This window comes from Durio zibethinus, chromosome 11 (genome assembly GCF_047325235.1).
Source record: "Durio zibethinus cultivar Kanyao isolate XHJ-2024 chromosome 11, ASM4732523v1, whole genome shotgun sequence".
Classification (NCBI taxonomy): Eukaryota; Viridiplantae; Streptophyta; class Magnoliopsida; order Malvales; family Malvaceae; genus Durio; species Durio zibethinus.
Genome location: NC_143172.1, coordinates 17,732,049 through 17,749,138, shown reverse-complemented (window position 1 = coordinate 17,749,138; position 17,090 = coordinate 17,732,049). Strand labels below are relative to the sequence as shown.

The 17,090-nt window shown below is 34.1% G+C and overlaps 1 long non-coding RNA gene and 2 pseudogenes across 1 annotated transcript; all 3 read right to left on the bottom strand.

The window, feature by feature from the left end:
• Window positions 1-39: 39 nt before the first annotated feature.
• On the bottom strand, window positions 40-12,593 carry LOC111290219 (cytochrome P450 704C1-like; annotated as a pseudogene).
• A 621-nt stretch (window positions 12,594-13,214) lies between these two features.
• On the bottom strand, window positions 13,215-15,129 carry LOC111290218 (pentatricopeptide repeat-containing protein At5g66520-like; annotated as a pseudogene).
• Window positions 15,130-15,907: 778 nt separating this feature from the next.
• LOC149516164 (uncharacterized) lies at window positions 15,908-16,857 on the bottom strand. Its single transcript, XR_016346425.1, has 2 exons — window positions 16,480-16,857; window positions 15,908-16,045 (listed from the first exon to the last, which is right to left on the bottom strand). It is a non-coding gene; the product is annotated as an uncharacterized LOC149516164 (long non-coding RNA).
• Between the last annotated feature and the right edge of the window lie 233 nt (window positions 16,858-17,090).

Genomic DNA, 17,090 nt, shown 5'->3' with positions numbered 1-17,090 from the left:
AAGAAAATGCCAAACAAAATAAATATTTACAGTTCACAGTTACGCCTTGGGAAATGTGCATACAATGAGCCTGTCAACCATGTGAACAGTGAACATAGTTCGTATTAAGATCATTTGATGATTAAAAGGGTATAGCAATTTTTATTTCTTTTAAAGCCTTTAGCAGATAATTGAAAATATCTTTATCATTTATATCGATCCGATATGATATGGTCAATGCCACCTCAGTACGACCCTTTCTTAATTGTTCTTTTATAGTTTTCTCAACTTACTTATAAATATGAAGATTCAGATAGCATGAAGGTAGGTTTATCTCACTCATCTTTCTTTTTCCTTTCTACTTTTTTGTTGACTTATACATCAAAGTGCAAACGCAGAGAACACCCCTTGCCTTTCCCTTTAACAATCATCTTTTATATTTACAAAAAAAAATCCTCAGGTTGGAGCTCGATACCAACATTTGGCAAGCCAAATAAAGGGATCTCATATTAGTCGAGCATAAAACAATGCCATCAAGAAAAAAAACCTAAGAAAAAGGAGAGGCAACCGTCTCAGCTAGAACAGAGACCCATTTTAGCTAGTATTTTATCCGCCTAGCTCAACCACATATGGGACCTACCATGAAACAAATTGAAGCCCTAACAGAACAAATATAAGCCATCAAGTAAATGCTGCAAACTATAACCCAGCCATAAATTTCAAAAGTGCCAAACTTAATCACACATGATCGAGAAGTCATTATTAAACAACCGAGCTACGAAGAGGCTTTCGTCTCTTCAACCTCAAAAGAAGAAGAACACACAAATCCAACTCATCACCGCCCCAACCACAATTTCACACATGCCAAAAACTCAAAAATCCAAACAAACAGACTATGAATTTTAATCAAACAAAGATTTGAAAGCTCGGATGCAAGCCATAGAAAAAAACTAAAAACAAAGGCAATGGCATTTAAAGATGAACTCAAGTTTTTGGAAACCTTACCCTTTACTGAAGAAATTGACAAAGCCATGTCTCCCGAAAGATTTAAAATGCCAATCTTAGAGACATACAATGGTACTTTTGACCCCTCTGATCATTTGAAACTTTATAGAACTAACATGATGATGCAAAAACAGATGAGGCTCTAATGTGCAAAGGTCTAACCACTACGTTAAAAGGCGTAACTTGATCTTGGTATAGTAATTTGGAGCTAAGGTTAATCACAACATACAAAGAGCGTAGCCACTTGTTCCTATTCAGATTTACAAATAGTTGAAAAGCAATGAAAATGACCCTATATGGTCAAAAGAATCCTATTTGATAATGAAAGTTTGATCGACGTCATATACTATGGCTATTTAAAGAAAATAGGATTGACAAAGATTAGTTAAAGTCGACCACTCCACATTAATGGCGTTTGGGAATGAACAGGTGTCCGTAAGAAGAACTTTCAAGCTTATAATATTTTTAGGGGCTAAACCAAAAATAATTACCTCAGTCTTAGAATTCATGGTAGTGAATGTCTCATCTATCTATAATATGACATTAAGCCAACCTAGCCAGTCAGTTATACGACTTATAGGCTCAACTCCCCATTTAAAAGTAAAATTCCTAACACCTGAAGGGGTTGAAAAAGTTTGATGAGACTAGTCAATGACACAACAACTTTGCATCACAATAATGAAAGGTAAAACTGAGAAACAAACAGGTAGCATGTCGACACTGAGGTTGAAAACAAAGAAAACCAACATAATGAACCAACAAGAAGCAAAAAATACCAACAAAAGCATAGACCGTAAGATCAATCTAGGATAAGCATGCTCTTAAGCTGTTATGAGCTCTTGAGCTCTGAAAAACTTTAATTTTGTTTCATTTTTTAAATTTTTTTAGATAACATTAGAAATGACCAAGCTCTTAAGCTGGTGCAAACAATTTGATATTACTTGGACCAAACTCACATGTTGACCAAAACATAGCATAAAATAAAGAATATATTTCACTTTTACTAATACATCTAACAAGTTCTTTAATATACTAATCATCATGTCAGGACTATTTTTACAAGAAATGATCCTGACCTAATTGAACAAAAAGAGATAATTGATCAAAAACCAAACTTGGATGAAAACTAACTTAAACCGACTAAAGACCTCTTGACAATCTCATTCTTAAATAATATTCCTTAAAAATACATGCAGATCAGAGCCAAGCTCTAACATAAAGATCAATTGATTCAACTCATAAAAGATAATCCTAACCTAGTTGCTTGAACACCATCTGATATACCCAAAATTGATACTGAAGTGATAGTCTACAGACTACACATTAATCTTAAGGTAAAACTAGTTCGACAAAAGAAAAAGAATTTTTACCCCCAAAAGATAATAGGCCATTGAGGAAAAAATTAACAAATTATTGTGAGTCAACTTTATCAAGGAGGTTTACTACCTTGAGTGGATAGTCAAAATGATTATAGTCAAAAAGCACAATGAAAAATGAAAAATGTTTATAGACTTTATCAACCTGAATAAAGCTTACCTAAAAGACAGCTTTCCTCTCTTTAGCATAGATCGACTAGTAGATAATAATGCTGAGCATAACTTTCTTAGCTTCATGAATGCCTATTTTGGCTATAATTAGATCAAAATATTAAAAAAAAAAGGATAAAATGACCTTTATTACTAAAAAAGGCCTTTACTATTACAAAGTCTTACCTTTTGGATAAAAAAATGCAATGATGACCTACCAAAGTTTGGTGAATAAGGTGTTTAAAGATCAAATCAACCATAATATTAAGAGATATATAGATGACATGATAGTCAAGAGCAAGAGTTTAATTGAGTATCTAGATGACTTCAGAGAAACCTTCAATACTTTGAGAAAGTATAATATGAGAATTGAGCAAATGTGCTTTTAAGGTTATATCAAGTAAGTTCTTTGGTTACATGATCAACCAAAAAAGAATAGAAGCAAACCCTGAAAGGGTTTAGGCGATCCTAGAAATGAAGGTGCTAACCTAAGTAAATGAAGTATAAAGGTTAATCGGTAGAATAATCGTACTCAGTCGATTTATGTCCAAGTTGGTAAAATGATGCATACCATTTCTTAAAATTTTCAAAAATGTCTTAACATTATATGGACTCCCTGATGCCAAAAAGCTTTTAATGAACTCAAAGAGTTCTTATCCTATCCATATGTCTTGTCTAAATCGAGGACTGGCGAAATATTGTACTTATACTTAGTCAGCATAGATCAAGCTATTGGTTTGATCCTAGTTTGAGAAGAAGAAAAAAAACAACGATCAATCTATTTTGTAAGCAAAGTATTAACAGGGCCTAAGGTTAACTACAGCGGTATAGAAAAATTAAGCTATGCCATTGTTACCCTAACCAAAAAACTCAAGTCATACTTTCAAGCACACACGATCTATGTCCTAATCAATCAGCCACTGAGGTAAGTTTTACAAAAGCCTAAAATATCGATAAGGCTAATCAAATGGGTAGTAGAGCTCAGCGAATTCGACCTATACATTTCACCCAAATCGACATTAAAACCATAGGTGCTGACAGACTTTATTGTATAGCACACCTCAATACAACTAAAAGGATAATTTGAAAAAAAAAAAAAAAGAGACCCTGGATAAGGATGATTAAAAGTTTTATGTCGACGAATCAGCTACAATCCAAGATAGAAGAGTTAGCCTCATTTTGATCAGCTTAGAAGGGCTATAGTACCCATACACTTTGAGATTCAAGTTTAAGGCATCTAATAATAAAATGAAATATGAGGCATTGATAACCAATCTAAGGTTGGCAACTGAGCTGAATGTTCAACACATAACCGCTTATAGTGATTCTCAATTGGTGGTTGGTCTGATAAATGAAAAGTTTGGAGCTCGAAAAGATAGAATTTAAAAGTATCTTGACAAAGCACTAACCAAAATTAAGCTATGCCATTGTCACCCTGACCAAAAAACTCAAGTCATACTTTTAAGCCCACACGATCTATGTCCTAATCAATCAGCCATTGAGGTAAGTTTTACAAAAGCCTAAAATATCGATAAGGCTAATCAAATGGGTAGTAGAGCTCAGCGAATTCGACCTATACATTTCACCCAAATTGACATTAAAATTATAGGTACCGACAGACTTTGTTGTATAGTGCACCTCAATACAACCAGAAGGATAATTTGAGAACAAAAAAAAAGAGACCCTGGATAAGGATGATTAAAAGCTTTATGTCGACGGATCAGCTACAACCCAAGATAAAAGAGCTACCCTCATTTTGATCAGCTTAGAAGGGCTACAGTACCCATATACTTTGAGATTCAAGTTCAGGGCATCTAATAATAAAATGAAATATGGGCATTGATAGCCAACCTAAGGTTGGCAACCGAGCTGAATGTTCAACACATAATCGCTTATAATGATTCTCAATTGGTGGTTGGTCAGATAAATGAAAAGTTTGGAGCTCGAAAAGATAGAATTTGAAAGTATCTTGACAAAGCGTTAACTTTGATAGTTGGCTTCAAGAAAGTTAAGGTGAAAAAAATATCGAGATAAAAAAATTCAATAGCAAACTCCCTTTCTAAATTAGCTTCAATAGCAGTAATATGAAGTTTGGACCAAATCTTAGTAGAAGAACTAACATATAAAAATATCGAAGATAAGTTCGTGGGATAGGTCACAGAGGAAGAAACCTGAATGATGTCACTTAAAGCATACTTGAACACAAGAGTGTTATCTAACAAAAGAGTTCGGGTTAGGGCATTAATGAGAAGGGCCCTCCAATACACAATGATCAGAGAAAAATCATATAAAATATCTTTTAGCCTACCCACTTAAGATATGTTAATGAAAAAGAGTCAGAGTACGTTCTACGAGAAATTTACGAAAGAATATATGAAAGTCACCTTGGACCTCAACTTTTGGCTTATAAAGTGCTGAGATAGTGCTATTATTGGTCCACCATCAAAAGGGATGTGATTGAACTAGTGAAAAAATATGACAAGTGTCAGAGATTTACATATATGCAACACTTATCCTTAATCGAGCTAATTTTTATCATCAACCCATTGCTATTTATGCAGTGAAAAATAGATGTCCTCGAACCATTCACCCCGATCATAAGTCAAAAGAGATTCGTCTTAGTGGCAGTAGATTACTTCACAAAATTGTTAGAAGCTAAAGCCCTAACCATCACCATAGAAACATAAGTCAAGAAATTCATGTGGAAAAACATAGTTTGTATATTCAGATTACCTCAGTTTATAATAACAGGCAATGGCAAATAATTTAAAAATCCAAGGTTCAGAGAATGATGCTCAAATCTTCACATCGATCTCAAGTTCACGTCAATTGCCCACCCTCAGTCTAATGGGTAAGCGAAAGTTGTAAATAAGATAATATTAGAAATTCTAAAAAAAAGATCAACATGGTAAAAGAGAAGTGGGTCAATGAGTTACCAAAAGTTATGTGGGCCCTAAAAAATGACCACGACGATGCCTACTAGTGAAACTCCCTTTTACTTGGCATTTAGAACAAAGATCATAGCACTAGTTAAGATCGGTCTACCAAGTTTAAAAGTTGAATTGGTGTTAAAAGAGAAAAATGAAGACATGCTTAGGGTCGACTTCAACCTCATCGAAGAACAAAAAGATATAGCCCTAACACGGATCACAGCCTACCAATAAAAGGTAACTAACTATTTTAATAAAAAGGTCTGGTGTAAGCACATCATGAAAGGTGACCTAATACCTAAAAATGTTGAAACTTCAGGGACAAATGACTGAGGTGGCAAATTAGTCTCAACATAAAAAAGATCATATATTGTTAAGGAGTTCGTTCATGATGCAACTTACAAATTATAAGATCTAAATGACAACATCATCCCAAGGGCGTTAAACATAGACAACTTAAAGATTTATTATCAGTAGCTTGAAATAAATTGAGCTCACACTTACATTATTTTATGAATGGCATTGCCATCTTAAAGATATAAAATGCAAATCAAATCTATTACCAGTAGATCAATTCAAACTGAGCTTACACTTATATTATTTTGTACACAAACATATTAATTAATTTATCTTTAGTACGCTTACGTTTAAGTTATTTAAAAAAATCTAACCTAGAACTTGTAAGTATGTTCATATGATTTAAGCAATTATGTAAGTCTTCAATCCAATTATCTACCTTTAGATCGGTTAATCGTTCTGAAACTTATGCAAATAAGAAAAAAAATTATGGTAAATCTAAGCTGAAACTTAAGAAAATTTTTCTTTCTATTTCGTTGTAACAAAATACATTGGTTAAAATATGGGAGGTCATTACAAACAAGCTGACCTCAAAGTTAAAATTTACAAAGTTAAAAATAAAAAATTATAGAATTTATTTGTCAGCAATAACAGCGGTGGAGGAGCACTATCTTCAACATGAGTAGGAAGGATGACTTCACCTTCGATGACCTTTACATCTTCTTCCTTGATCCCCAAAGTGGCCTCCAACTTATCTTCTAATGCCTAATCTTTATCCTTATCTTCTTCTTCCTTATCTTTATCGAACTGATTTTGATAATATCTCAATCTAATATTGTTGATGTCGATATCAAAATGGTCGAGGCTAAAAGAATAGAATTTGAACTCTACCTCATCTTTGGCCAACTAAAAGGCACTAAGTACGTTCTTTCTAGAAAACTCTACCTTTATCTAGAGATATTCATCGGAGGCCTTATACTCTTCCACAGCTTTCACCTTCAGTTTTTTCTCTCTCTTGTCTCAAGCCTCCTTGGACTTCAACCTTATGATTTTAGCCTGAACATCATTAAGCTTCAACTTGACTTGTTCCTTTATAGATTCAGTTAAAAGCCTTGTCAATCGAGATGGCCTCTAGCTTTGCTATTAGCTTATCCACTTTTTTTCTCATCTTAGCCTTCTTTTTATGGGATACATTAAGGCTTGACCTTATATTGCCCAATGTCTCTGAGCTCTTCTTGTACTCTTTGACAAGGGTAGCCATTTTTTTTTCAACTTTCAACATAAACCCTATGACAAGATAAGCATGGTGGAGAGTCTGGCTACTATTCGCCATAAGCTAAGGTGGGAACTTCTTTTGAACTACACAGAAAGACCATAGACTTAGAAAAATAAAAACAATAATAATAGTAAGAAATCAAGCTGAGGTTAAGAGATACTCACCAAGAAAATAAACTATGACCTTGTAAAACCTTTTAGCAACATTGAGGTTAGAGATGAGATCATCTATTAAAGCAAACTCCAACTCTATGGATATTTTCTCTAAGCTAAGCCTTAATACCTTAGCTTCGAGGTTCTCAGGAGTAGAGGAAAAGGTCTTCATTCATAGTTTTTTGGCTAAAAGGGGTGGTATCGATACCGATGTAAAGGATAGGTCTTGACTTGCCCTACCTTTCGACTTTCAACCAAGGAGAAAACAGGATAAAGTAATGCTAACCACCTTGTCTCCCCTACAAGACAAGGCCCCAAACTAGGTCTTCTTTTAGCTTCTTTTAGGCCTCGAAGAATATTGGTACAACGAGATGTCAAAGTCGTCGCTATCGATCGTCTCTACAAAACTAAGCTAACAGTTAGATAAAAATTAACTTAAAACAAAATCCTACGAGACTACCTTAAATCTACCTCAATACCTTGTCATGTTATCACTTTCGGGGAAGTCAACCCATAAGTATCAACAATGAGCTCCCCCTACTTGTAAAATCCAAAATCTTATACTAATCTGACAGATTAGGGATAAAGAGGGCCATTGGTATGTCCATAAAAAAGTCGAATGTGATGCTTATTTCCTAAGCCTCAACTTCAAGCTCATCATCTTTATTTGCCTTTTGTTTCTCAAGGCATAAAAAGAGTAATTTTCAATTTTTTATTAAGCTCAAGCAATCGATGAGAAGTTTTTTATTTGGTCGAGTTATGATATAAAATCACCTATTGTCACTAGAATACTTTTTAAAAGAAAAGAACTCTTTAAATAGAATGACAAAATGAATGATATTTAGTTATTGACAAAGAATAATAAAAGTGACTATGTACCAAATAGAATTTAGGGTGAGTTGAGTGATAGTCAAATTGTAAGAATTAAAAATTAAAATGAATAAAAGATGAAGTAGAAACCTCAGACTGACCATGAACGAATCCTAATACACGTAGAGCCGATGTGGCTCTAATCTATTAATGACCCGATCTAAAAAGTTTAACATTATTATACTATACCCCTCTCTAAAAAAAAAGAAAGTGATACCAAAAGCATGAACATAATGTGCTTAGCATATATTAGGACAGTTTTCTGGATTTACCCTACCATTTAGCTCGCTCATCATAACATTGACGATCACACTAAAGTCACACAGAGTATATACAAGGACCTCAGCAAGTTCGTCTTGCACCATAGAACTCTCTTCCTCTTTGTCATTTTCTCCGATCGAGAAGCTTTTTGCCTTTTGTCCCTCTTAAAAACCTCTCTCGTTAGAAGAATTTGACCTTTGGGTAGGAGACGGATCTTAAAAAAAAGTTGTGGATGAAAACAACTCGATTTTGGAGAAAAAATAACGAGGTGGAGACACCTTAAGAGATGATGAGATGTCCAAAAAACTAATTGAGGGAAGAGAGTAGAAGTGGTAAGAGGTTGAAGAGATTGAATCCTAAAAGGGGGAATAACCGAAAAGGAAAGAAGGTCGACCATAAAAGATGAACCAACCTAAGAGATGAGGAAAGCAAGTGGATGTTTAAGCTCGAAGTCAATTTGAGCATGCAATTCTTCTGTGCTTAAAATTCACTCATCTTTTACCCAAGCATTCTTTTCATTGCACCATTGCCCTTTCTCAAACATCGAGTTGAACTAATAAGCTATCTTTGAATAATTGTAACCCTCAATAATATGGGGGATCAAGACATCATCATGCTGCCCTCGTTGACCTCTCCTTCGCTCTACCCTATAGCTCTCAGCCTCTCCAAAACTCATACTAGAGGACATGGTTAGAAATACATACTGAAGTGGGTGTAAAAAAAACTTTGAAGGTTAGAAAGCTGTTGAGATTGAAAATTTTAGGTTAGATAGAGAGTAAAAAAAGTAAAAGATGGAAAGCTAAAGCCCTATCAACCTTTTATATAGAAGCGCCATAGACCAAATGGACAACACGTTCTACACAACGTGTTGGAGCACGAGCAGGAAGACTTTTTTTCATCTTTCCATTTTAAATTTTTTCACTCAAACCACTTCTCTCCTCATTTAATGCTATCAGATTGACCTAATTAGACAAACCCTAGGATGGGTTATCTAAATTGGACAACCATCAGGGGTAAACTGAGAGCCTGGTTCACCTCCAAGGTCTAAAATAAAAACTCAAATCCAAATTTTTGAAAGAAAATACAAGTCTCACCACTGTCAAACGAACTCGAGCATTAATCTTGAATCACCCCAGAATATTATCACCTCGGTAACCTTTAAACCGATAATGCACTCAAACTAAAACACATGCGCGAGATTGATAACTGCCAAGTCAGACCATGGTTCAAAGCTAATCATCGTTGAAAGTCGACCTCCCCCTACAATGTTAGCCTTCGACGAACCATGCAGCCAATTTATCCCACACTGGGGATATCGGTAATAAATTTAGTGATCTGATACTTAGACCGCCTGATAAGGAAACAGAGTGTTAGGGGCATTTAATGGTCAATAAAGTATAGTGGTCTTTTCCCCTCTCAAAGCTTTTAGCAGACAACCAGGAGTATCTTTGTCATTTGTGTCAACCTAACATATCAGGTTGACTTGACATGGTAAGTGCCACCTCAACACGACACTGTCCTAATTATACTCTTATGGTCCCCCTCAGCTTACCTATAAATATTAAGATTCAGGCACCATAAAAGCAGGTTCATCTCACTCATCTCTCTCTCTCTCTTTCTTACTTCCATGCCAACCTGATCTTTACTAAATTGCACATCAAATTGCAAATGTAGGGAACACCCTTTGCTTTTACCTCTAACCGTCCTTCTTTTCTACATTTACAAAAATACCCTCAGCTCGGCACCAACAGTTCAATATGTAGCCTCTTTCGTCTCATCCATGAGTCTTAATTGGAAGAAGTAGAGGAGAACAGCAGCGAAGATTTTCATTTGCGTGTATGCAAATTCCTTCCCCAGGCAGATGCGAGGCCTGGCCTGGGAATATATCACAGTTCAATTAAAACAAATTGAGAATATCAAGAAATACTCTTAAAATAAGGTTAAAGCAAAAATGTTACATGAAATGCAGTGAACTTAAAAGGACTCTGTGGTCAAAAATTGCCATTATCCAGCCATCTCTCAGGGCGATATTCATCAGCATCCTCTCCCCAAATATATGTCATTCTTCCCATGGCATAAGGCATGTAATTTATCCCATCTCCTTTCTTTACTTTAAAACCATCAGGGAGAACATCATCCTCTGCTGAACTCTTCCAATCCTGCGTTAGGAATGGAGCAGATGAATGTTTTTTAGAGACATTCAAGCACATTATAAAGGGTTGAAGCCATAGTGATTAAAGAAGCATTGAGCTAATGTCTATGAGAAAATAAATAATCGGTGATGTACTTGATGTGCTTTACTGAAACATAAAACCTAGTTATATTTTCGACAGAAATTAGATAAAGAAACCAAATATTACCACAGGAACTGCTGGATAAAGTGGAAGAGTTTCAGTCAGTGCCGCGTGAAGATACTGCATTCTGTCTATATCTTCCTCCGTCAACATCCTTGAAAATTCATCAGCACATAGGTTATGCTCAGCTTAAGTTGCTTCTGTGACTTCCTATGCAACCTTCTCATGAACAAGAGGGCGTTTGCAAACCATGTATATGAACCAAGTGAGTGTATTTGCTGATGTATCTTTGCCAGCTGTCATGAAGATGAGAATTATATATCTTAAATATTGATCAGTCATGTTCTCAGGATCCCTCTCGCTCTCCATCAAAAAGCTTGATAATATATCTTTCTTCTCCCTCTGCCCATTAGTAAACAATTCGCAAATTGAATACTCAAGAAACAAAAAGTTTCATATGTATTATTAATCAATAGTGGAATTTACTTACCACAAGCTTTTCATTTTTCATCTGCTCCCTCTTGCACTGAATCAATTCAAAAATGAAGTCATCAATGATTTTGACATTTCTCTTAAGAGCGGCTTCTAATCCTATATTTAGGAACCTTTTAACTTTCCAAAACACAATAACATTACAGACATCAAAAGCCCTCGTGAATTGGTTTCCTAACTCATCCGAGCCAGATAATGCATTTAACTAAACTCCGAATCCCACCTTGAAAATTGAATCTAACGTTGATTTCATAAACATATCCTGCAAATAATGTAAAATTTAATAAGAGAAGGAGAAATCATTTGTAGACCTGAGTCCTTATGCTGTGACTAACACCAAGTAAAAAGAACTGCTAAAACCCCTGAATGTTTTTTCTAATGGCATGCTTTAGATTTTCTTTTTCCTTCACTGAATCTTTTTCTCCATTTTTTTCTCAAGATAAAGGATTAAACAAAATATATTGCCAAAATTTAGTCTCGAATCAAAAGTCTTTTTCCACCTCCAAAAGAATCCAAAATAACGAGTCACCTCAAGGATGATTATCTAAATTCTCCTGTGCCAGGTAAATGCTTGATCCAAGTGCTTGAAAATTCATTTTAAAGGTTAATTTTACCAAAGTTTGTAGTGTACTAAAGTTACAAGCAAGATCAGGAACCTGCAAATCCATAGCATGCTTAGCTACTGCCATGACTGAAATTCTTGAAACCAATTTTGCAGCATTATCCTGAAACACAGCAGTACTATATTCTCTCAAAACTTTGGTTGAAAATTCATAGCTTGCAAGCTTCCGTTGATGGCGCCATTTCTCTCCATCTACAGCAAAGATACCATCACCAAGGAGATCTCTCATTATCTCGGTATGGGCACCCCGTAATGCCACAACACCAAAATTTCATATGCTCATAGAAAGAAAGATAATAAAGCTTAAAAGGATAACACAAAAGATTGATACCCTTCCATAATTAGGGAAGTTGGTTCTTAGTAAATGTTCGACATTAACTGGGTCGGCAGTATAAATTTCTGTATGCAATGGCATAATTAGTCGGTAAGTGCTCTGCTTCTTAGCAAGAGATGTTTGGTAATCAAAAAGTCTATTAAAGGCACGAGCTGATGTAACATTAGACCAGCTACAGGAGGCCTTTTGTCCTTTGAGATTAATTCTGCAACATGAAGGAATAAGAATAAAGCTGTAAATATGATCAGAACCAAAGTTAATGCTCCAAGCAGAGCTAGAACAAATGGGGTTGAAACTTGAAATGAAGAAGGCTATGAGAAGTAAGATAACAGCAGAGGAAAGAAAGAAAGCGCCCATGTTGAGCTGGGGGCGAAAAAAAGCTCTGAAGTATATAATCCTTTCTGAGATATTTCCAGATAGCCAGATGATAAGATATAGGTATCTGAATGTTGCATCAAAGAACAAGAAAATATGTATGACTGCTATGGTGCCGTTCTTATCGGAACATCTGCATATTTTATAGTTTCAGACCTCATGTTAATATTTCGTTAGCTATTATTTCATAAAAAGACGTAATAACCGAGGGAAAAACTTATATTAAGTTTATTAGCTGAAATTCGTAAAATTTTTAATTAGAATTGATTAAATAAAAATTAAAATCAAAAAATAAAATTAATAGATTAAAAGATCTCATTACATAAACTAAGTATGTAAAATTTAAAAAAATTTTAATAAATTTTGACATATATTTTTAAATAAACATTTTAGTAAAAATATTTATAAAATTTTTATCATTAAATAAATATCTATCAAATTTAAATTATAAATAATATTTTTTATAATTTTTTATATATTATTAATTTTCATATTAAATTCTATTAATCTATCAATGTTAAATTTTTATTTAAACTTTTATTCAATCATTTAAAAAAAAAATTCATAAATTTCACCTATACAATTTCATAAAAATTTTGTCCAATAACCAATTAGCAGAAAGGATATATTTTTAGCCAATCACAAACTTTTTATTCTCACGAGTTCCCAACCTGGCAAGGATTAAATCTTCAACCTTTTTTTGCACTATCTTGTCCAAGTTGATAGTTTGGTCTCGGTTCTGTAACCAAAATGGTTTGGGATCATATGCATAAACATAACAGACCGTATAAGAAAGAAAAATATGTAAAATATTTTTCATTGCTTCCTTCCAAAATAATCTCACACACACAGTTTTTCCCGGCATTATACAATGATGATTTCATCTCTATAAGGCACCTGGGAAATCCCTTCGCTACCAACAATAAACCATGCTACAAGTTTTCTTTTGAAAATTTGTAGAAAAATATTTGGATAAACAATTAAAAACATTTGTTTGAAACAAAAAATAAAAAAAGAAAAGAAAAAAAATTCAGCTCACTGAATAGAATAGCAATTTACTTTGGCGAAAGTACTAGTTTATTTTGTCAATTTGAAATTCTTAGCAAGAAGGAACTTTGCCTCCAGTCATGTAATTCCATGTTTTTTTCATTTTATGATAATAGTCGGTTTTGTGACCTTGAAATGTATCCGCGAATCTTTGTTTCAATCATGCTACAGCCTGAGACTTCTTTTCTAATACCTCTTTCTTTCATTAAGGCTCTAATTCTGTTCACATCATCAAATCTACCAACTTTGGCATATATGTCTCACAAGTTACTATAACAAGCATGGTTTCTCGGACCCAAATCAATTAAATACCGTGCGAACCTTTTCTCCTATTTCTATATTCCCATGACTCTGACAGCCTCCAAGTATTGTTCCCCAAACGAACGAATTTGGCTCCATCAGCATATTTCTAACAAGCTCTTCTACCTCTTGAAATAATCCTGCTCAAACAGAGAACTCCACCATGCAAGCATAGCGGTGAGGCTGTGGTTCTATTGAACAAGCACGCCTCATTATATTCAAACACCAGCGACCTTTCTCTACCAAGCCAGAATGAGAACAAGCTGACAATAACGCTACGAATGTGACATGGTTAGGCTTCACATACACGGCTTCCATCTCTTCAAAGGTGTCAAAAGCCTCCTTACCATACCCATGAACTGCAAATGCAGAAATCATAGCAATCCATGCTAAGGTATCCCTTTAGGCATCTCTTTAAAGACCAGATACGCCCTCTCCAAACTACCACATTTAACCTTACATATCAACCAATGCTGTTCCAATTACTACTTCACATTCAACTCCGCTTCTCCTCGAATAACTACGTACCCATTTCCCATGATCAATTGCACCAAGGTAAGCACATGCTGAAAGTACCCTAGCCATTGTAATTTTCTGGTTTAACATTATCATTACTTAAATTCTGCATTTCATAAAACAATTGCAAGGCTTATTTTCCCCAGCCACCTAGAACAAAACCTGTCATCATCGATTTCCAAGTGATAATATTCATTTTGTACATACTTCTAACAATTCTAATGCCATGTCAAGACTCTCGCCTCTCAAGTACCCAATAATGATCAAATTCCAAGAAACAACAACCCTATTCAGCATTTCATCAAACAACTTCCTAGCATTATTCCAAAAGCCACATACAGGGTAAAAACTTTCAAAGAATTTTGAACATAAAGGTCACAAAACCATCCAAATTTAATGGTTTTTCCATGAATGCTAGACCTTGCACGGCTATCAAGCCTCCTAGCGCATTCCTTTATAAGAAAAGGAAACGTAAGGCAATCCGGTCAAATGCCATTAAAAATCATTTGCTTGAAAAGAATTAAAGACTGTAAAAAATGGGTATCAGTTGAGTCGGTGATTTTGGAAGAGTAGCCCTGATAATGACGTTATATGGAGAGAGTATTTGTAAAAAATGGGTATCATCTGCGTCGCTGATTTTGGAAGCGTAAGCTCTGATCACGACATTACATACAGAGAGTGTTGGGCAGTTTATGAATTTGGAAACATGGGTTGCGTAGCAAAAGAGAGCCGGAATCCAAGACGCATAAAAGAAGAAGAGACGAGTAATGAGCAAATATGATGGTTTTAGGGTAGTTTTGGAGAAGCTATGATGTGGGCATGAATTTATTTGAGCTGTCCCAGACTGTCGCATTCTTCGATTAAGCGTGAGATGGTGTTTTTGAGCGTTGGCCACTTAGGTTCCAGCATGTTTAGTTCAGAGATTGGAGTAGCCAAGCCAAATAGATTAAACAGGCGCGAAATATAAACGACATTGTCTGACTGTTTAAACTGAGCCTAATTGGGCCGTGATTTTCTATTATGATTGTCTGGTAAAGGGTTTTTCCTAGCCTATAAGCACCCTACCAAAGAAGTGATAACGTAGCTTGTGTGTATTGAGAATTAAGACAGCGAATGCCCAAGCTTTCACTTTAGTCAGCAATTCTTGAACAGAAAAAACAAGATCCATCTAATAGGTAGGTAGAAGTAAGAGGAAAAACAAAGTTATAGTAAGGACGTAATCCATCGGATGCAAGCCGATATATTACCACATTCGAGTTCGACTTCAATTTCGAAACTCAATTTAAATTTAATTAAATTTTATTTTTAATTTAAATTTAATTCAAAATAAAAATTATGTTACTTAAATTTATTTAATTAAATTTATTTAATATATCAAAATAAATTTAATTTTTATATTTGATAAAAATTTAATTATTAATATTCGAACTGCAATTCAAAAATTTTTATAATTTTTTTGTCAAATTTAATAAATATTATATTTTCAAAACAATAATAATAATGATAATAATATTAATAATAATAACAACTTACACAATAACTAAATCCAAACAAATAAAAATCTATCAATTCAAATACAACACACGACTAAAAGACACATAAATCCGGAAGTCTTCCTCATCTTCTTCTACTCTAACTTCCCTAACTAAGGATACAGAGGACTCATCAGGCAAAACTTCTTGATCCTCCATTTTCAAGACCAATTCCTCCAAATAATCGGAACAAGCTCTACTACTCTTTATACTTCAACTAATTACTGATGCCCAAACCTAAGAAAAACCAGTTAGGATAAAAAAACTCATCTCATTTTGCAAGAAAAAAGTGATCTTTTCTAGCTGATATTTCTAGAACAAAATTCAACAGAACCCATCAAGGAAATTGACCCACACGCCAAACCCCAGATTTTATCACCAAAAACCAGAAGAAATTACTAAAAGTTAACTTTCCAGTCCCTGATTCTAAATCAGAATCTAACAAATACACATCAACAGATTAATTCAAAGCTCCAAGCAAAAAAAAAAAAAAAATTAACTTGGCACTTTTAAAAGAACCAACCTCAAGAATCCAATTACCCCAAAAGAAAAAAGAGTTAAATCTACTGAAAAATCAATCCCTCCTTTATTTTCTATAAAATTGCAGAAAGTAAACTATACAAAATAAATAAATAAAAGGGTATAAAACAAATGACATGAAACTTCCATACCATTGCTTGGAACCTTATCTGAAAGGGCAATTTAAGGGTTGTCTTGTGGAAGGGTATTAAAACCCCTAATTTCTGACAACCTGCTCTTCCCAGAAAATTAAATATATATATATATATATATATTTTTTTTTTTTTTTTTTTATTATTTTGCTGAGAATTAGATTAAGGAAGAAAGTAACTGATTTCAAGGGATAGCTTCAGCACCCAATATTTTGTTGCTGAAAATGATCTTGGCTTCCTTGTTGTTGCTGTTTATTTTAATGCTCAAAAAGAAACAGCTGCAATAAGACGCTAGGGAATTGGGATTTATGGGGTTTTGCGACCGGAGGAAATTAGCAAAAGCAAGCGCCGCTTAGGGGTGGGGAGTTGGGAGTGAGAGAGAATGAAAAAATGCCGGAATTTTCTAATATTAAGAGTAAAATGATAAATTATTAATTAAAATATAAAAATTTGATTAAGATAGTGAATTATATTAAAATATTTGAATACAATTCGTTCGATAATTATTTAATTTTAAATTTAAATTAATAATAATTAATTTAAATTTAAATTTTATTTAAATTAAATTTAAATAATTTATAAATATTGATATATCATTTGCATTGTAAACA